The following is a 6,355-nucleotide window of genomic DNA, read 5'->3' as shown; positions in this document are numbered from 1 at the left end:
CAGCAACGGAGTGGAAAGTTCATGTATTAATAAGAAGGGGAGGCTTCTGGGCTTCTATGGCACCTGGCTGTCCTCCCTTTTGGGTAATTGCAGAAATAGCCACCTGAAAATGAATCCTGAATTCCCACAGATATACAGGAATGTGAGCAGTCTTTTGTCAGAGCTGGTTCACAGCTATTAACAGGCTAACTGTTCTGTCTCTTTCACTCTCCAGCCACTGTAATTTAGAACATCTCAGAATTCTTTGTTGTCTATTGTTTTTTGAGGTTTTTTCGAGAATCTCAGAAATTTCCCCCACATGGAGATGTAGGTTTTCTACACCTGAAGAATATCCAGTCTTCTATATACCCCTGGACACATTCCCAGAATTGCAAAAGATATCTGCTTTCTGAAGAATTTCCCTCAGCCACTCCACAAACCAGCAAACTGACTACACCAAAGCCAGCATTCAGTATTCTAGCCTACCGGACTTTGTATCCTCACTCTCTGCCTCTTCATCCTGCTTTATTTGTCTTCGTAGCACTTATCATTGCCTGACATGATGTTAACTATTTTTTTGTTACCTGTCTCCCAACTTTGAATGCAAATTCCAGGAAAGCATGGATTTTTGACAGTTTTGTCTATTGCTGTAACCCGAACACTTAGAACAGTGCAGGATACATAGAAGTGACTCAATAAATACTTTTGAGTAAACAAATAAATAAATTTTGGTAAATTCCACTGGTGAATTGGCCCTTATTTGGCTTTATTATATGCCTAGGAAGAATCAGAATGCTAACTGAGGGACTCAGTTTTTGATGGCACTCTGAGTTATTAAGTCAATGCCAGTGAACACTTAATGTTATTTTTAGTATGAAAAAATATCTTCCATTTTTTAAAGTGTTTGATAGTTCTTTGCTTTTGGTTGATTTTTTTCCCTATCATATTTATGTGCCTAGTCGCTAATTGAGACATCTAAATCCCGAATACCAAAATACAAATTCATCTCAATCAAATATTTTATTCCACTCAGTTAATTAGCAGAGATAGACAATCCATCACCAAAAAGGAGCCATTCAGCAGAGCTAGGCTATGAGTGTGCAATGAAATTTTTTCGACAGGACATTAACAACGTTTTTTTTGTAAAATACCAAGTTCTATTAAAATTAGCAAGATAGAACCTCTGATACTTATTTTGACAGGTGTAATGAACATCCTTTCCTTAACTGATATTTATTTGGGATGAAGTTTAATTTTATTCAACTTTATTCACTATTCATTATTTTTAATTAGGTTGGTGCAAAAGTAATTGCAGTTTTTGCAATTATTGTAACCTTTTAAACTTCAATTACTTTTGTACCAAACTAATAAAAAGTAATTTTATGGTTGTGAGGATTAATAAACACAAACCCAGAAACATCATTTGAAATGAACTTGGGAGGGCCTGTCGTGAGAGCTCTCATGCCCTATCACTCATCATCAATTACCCCAAGCAGAGAGAGACATACCTTCCATCTTCATCAGCAAGATGTTTTTCTATTCTACTCCAGCAGGAAGAAGGAGGTTCTTCTCACCAGGCAACACAATGAAAGACTGTTACAACTCAGCCAATAAAAAGCCACCATATTTCGAAGTTTCAGTTTCTTCCAATGGACTCTTTGTTTACAACAGCCCCTCAGAACACCCCCTGTGCTATATGAAAGAACTGTTCCTCTCCTTTGCTCTCTGGACTTGAGCATGGTTCACCAGTAGACCACATGTTTAACATTGCCATTCTTTGTTGTTCCCAAATGAACTCATTTTGCTAGAGTAATATTTGGCTATTTGTTTAAGGTCAACATAGTGAAACATAGTGAGCATACCCAAGAGTACATAAAACATAAATTAGCAGCTTATTGAAAAATAAAGCAAAAAAAAATCTCTAAACTCCACTCAGGTAGAAAAATATAACATTACAAGCATTTCCCAGAAATTCCTTTGTCCTTTCTCTACCCTTCCCACTCCAGTAGACACCAATCCTGAATTTTATTAAACCACTTTCTTGGTTTTTCATTAAGGTTTTACTACCAAATTATATATCCCTAAACAATATAATTTGCCTGCGTTTGAACATTTATAAATGGAATCATGCAGTATATATTCTTTTTATACCTTCACAATTCATTAATATTTTTGTGTGGGTACATAATTGAATCTATAACTTATACAATGGGAAATACACAACATTTGATAGATATTTGGATTGTTTCCAGTTTTGGTCTACAACCAACCATGCTGCAGTGGATATTTTTGCACAGGTATCACAGTTTCCATAAACATGCATTTTTGTAGGGTGTATATCTGGGGGTAAAATTGCTGATCATGGAGCATTATTAATATAATCAGTTTTATAGACACCCTTAAAAATTAGTCCAAAGTTGAACTTGTACTTCTACCAGTGAGAAAGTAGTCCCATTTGCAGATTAAAGATTTCTTAAAATTTGTCAGTATACTAAGTGTATAGTGATATATCATTGTGGTTTTTATTTGCATTTCCCTGATGGCTAATGAGTGTGGACAAAAAAAAAGGGGGGGGGGTTCCTATGAAAAGTAACCTTACAGGCTGGTCTGATCATAAATTCCTAACTGGCCAGGTAATGGTGGGTAGTCATGCCCCAGACATATAACACCTTTGGTAAAAGGCTTATCCTTGCCTTAAGCAATCTCTGTCCTTGTTTCTGTGCTTCTAGGTCAGTGCCTCCTTGAAATGCCTTTTCTCAGACCCCTTTCTAAAGGGTGACCACTCTCAAGAGAGCACATAATATAGTTAACTATCCTGTAATGCAATCCTGCCTTCCTTTCTCTCATAATTTTCCTTACATTCCCTCCTTAATTCCAAATGTGGAAAAGAATCTGCAAACTGTGATTTCTTGGAAGTGTTTTTATCAGTGTGTGGAGATATTGCTTCCAGGCATATCCTCTGTTTCACTCAAGTAAAGTCTTATAAAAAATCTCTACAGATTTGGACATTTTTGACCTCAACAGAGGTTGATCACTTTTTTATATATTTATTGGACATTTGATTTTTCTCTTTTGTGAAGTGACTTTTTCCCATTTTTCTTTCTTTGTTTTTAATTGATTCTGGGTCAATGTATTCTAGATGTGCACCTGTGGACAATTGTATGTATTGCATACATACTCTCCCTTTCTAGGTAGCCATTTATTTCAGTCTTTTGAAATTTATTTTATTAAATATGTATGAATTCCTACAAAGAGGCTTCACATATCTCTTCTTAATTTTATTAATAGTCCTTAATATTTTTGTTAGTATAAAATCTTTTCATAAATTTAATTTTCTAACATTTATGGCTAATGTAGAAACATTTCAATGATGACTATTTAGCAACTTTGCTAAATTCTCTTCAAACTAAAATTTTATCTGCAGATTCATTTGAATTTTTTCTTTTAAAATTATATAACATTAAAAATTAACATTTTCTTACAAATTCTTAGAGCTATATATTTTTTCTTCCTTTACTGCAGTTGCCAAGCCTCTCAGTATCCAGATAAATGAAAGTGATTACAGTGACATCCTTCATTTCTATCTCAAAGTATACTCAAAGTACAATGTTTCCTGTAGATGTTTTTGTAGATACTCTTCCCAACTTGAACTTTTCTTTTTTCCATTTTTAAAGTTTTAAATCATGAAAGTATGTTGAATTCTGTCAAATGCTTTTTATGCAATTGTAATTTTCTTTCTCTAATATCTTAATATGGAAAATTATACTGATTTTTGAATATCAAAGCAATCTTGAGTTTCTTGGATTAATTTAATTATACATATTCCTCCTTTTATAAATTGCTACATTTGTTTATTAATTTTCAAATTATTCTTTATCCATGTTCATTGCTGAGATTGGCTTATATAATTTTGCTTCCCTGGTTTTAGTATGAATGTTATGTTATCAGAAAATGACTTGGGGAGTCTGCCCTGTTGTTATACTACTTGGAATAGTTTTGATAATATTAAAGCCATTTGAACTTGGAGTTTTCTTCATGGTAAGATTTTGATTACTATTTCTTTAATAGTTGTAGATGAATTATTTAGGGTTTATTTATTTATTTATTTATTTATTTATTTGGCTTGTCGTGTCGGTTTTGGCAAGTTATATCAACTTAATTATCTTTTAACAGGACCAACTTTTGGCTCTCTTGATCCTCTGTATTGTATGCTTTGTTTCTATTTCAAGAAATTCTGCTCTTATTTTTATTTTTTCCTTCTTTTTGCTTTCCTAGGCTTTATTTGTTCTTTCTATAACTTCTTGAGATTGATGCTTACTTCACCTATTATCAACATTTCCTCTTGTCTGATAATTGTATTTTAAATAAAAAATCTTCTAGGTAGTGATTTAGCAGCATCTCACAAATTATGAAATCTTATATTTTAATTATCATTCAATTTGAAATATTGTCTAATCCATGAATTTCTTCTTTGAACCATATGTTATTTACGTGATTAGTTCTTAATTTCCAAACATGGATTTTTTTTCTACTTTTATGGTTGTTTCCCATTTCAAACATAATTGCCTTATAATCAGGAAACAAAGTCTGTAATAGTTCAATCCTTTAAATGTGTTGAGATGTGCTTTATGGCCAATTTCTTTTTTACATATCAGTATGTGCTTGAAAATACTGTGAATTCTGCAGTTAGTTGTATGAAAGAAAGAAAGAAAGAGAGAGAGAGAGAGAGAGAGAGAGAGAGAGAGAGAGAGAGAAAGACGGAAGGAAGGAAGGAAGGAAGGAAGGAAGGAAGGAAGGAAGGAAGGAGGGAGGGAGGGAGGGAGGGAGGGAGGGAGGGAGGGAAGGAAGGAAGGAAGGAAGGAAGGAAGGAAGGAAGGAAGGAAGGAAGGAGGGAAGGAAGAATATATACTAATGCGATGTAATACTATTGAAGCAAAAAAATTGAGTTACCTGAACAGAAATAAAATCTCTCTTATTCTTCCCATACTCTATATGTTGCTGGATTTTTTTAAAGCAGTTGTTGGTGAGATAGAAAAGAAAGGGCTAGTTGTGTCTGCATATGGGTCTTTCAACTTTGCTCAGCTGAAAGGATCATAACAGTGTGGCTATGTCCAATTTTTGTTTTATTTTTTTTCCATAATCCAAGAGACAGCATATTTTTAGAATTTCAAATGTCAGTAAATAAATAATGCATCTGGGAAAGAAAAGTTTGCTGTTAGTAACACACACACTAATCTATAATGCATAGCTATAAATTCAATGCTGTTTCTTAGAAAGGAATCTCAAAAGGTAATAAATCACTATATTTTTTTAACCAAGGCATTCATTTCGAGCGTAACACTACTGCAGCTGGAGTCAGTTTTCCTTTCCACTTGTTCCATGGAACATTCTAAAGTATCTTTTATAGGAAAAGTAATTTCATTTTGTATCAATATACCTAGAACACAATGCTGTCAAAACAGTGGGGTGCCAGATCTAAGAAAAGACAAGAAAATAGGACTCCAATCCCCAAACACTGAATTTCCAGGGAATTTATGCAACTAGAAATGCATAAGATCAGTTCACATGACACTGTTTATGTCCAGATAGCACGAAGCATCGCGATAGAACCAGTCTTCTTTTGAGTCTTGTTTTAAGTTGTCCAGGTCGAAGTCCCGGAACACTGTGTCTCTATTTATTGTTGTTTTCTATTAATATTGAATGAAAGGGCTTGAAGAATCTACACTGAGTATGGTGGTGATATTTGAGAAGTGGAAACAAAGAAGCTGAGTGGAAATGACTATTCCTATCCTTTCCCTTGGTAACTGTGTGACCTTGAACAGGGGACTTCACTCTTGTAGCCTCAGTTTTCTCATCTGTGAAATTAGAAAATCATACAAACATTGCAAGTTCGCTGTTGAGAGTTATATATGATTAGTCCTACATGTGACTATACTCTATAAACACACATGTGTGCACGCTTTGGAGATTTGATTATTTCTGTGATTATTAGATTGGTGTTAGCTTCTGGAGAAAGCAGAACCTGTAACACAGGGGGAGGAACTTCCTGGTATTAGGAGGCAAATGGAGCGAGGCTTTTAAATGCAGCCAAGTCTCTCTTTATGGCCATTTCCCAAAAGCAACAATTTCCATTTAAATCTTTGGCAATACAACAAGATGAAGTGCTTTTCAGATGACAAGGTCCACTCCAAGACACAAGTGGCTTTTACACAGAAAATAACTGGATAATGAAAACAGTATCCTAAGCCTGCTGTCAGACATTATCCTTTTCCACTGTGATTCGTTTTACTTCAGATACAGACATCTCTGTGTCATTGTGTGGTCTGGTTCCTTTTAGATATCCTTTCAAATAGAAAGGAAAATAATTTTTCAGCTT

This window comes from Rhinolophus hipposideros, assembly GCF_964194185.1.
Source record: "Rhinolophus hipposideros genome assembly, chromosome: 3".
NCBI lineage: Eukaryota > Metazoa > Chordata > Mammalia > Chiroptera > Rhinolophidae > Rhinolophus > Rhinolophus hipposideros.
Note: the sequence above shows the minus strand (reverse complement) of the source record.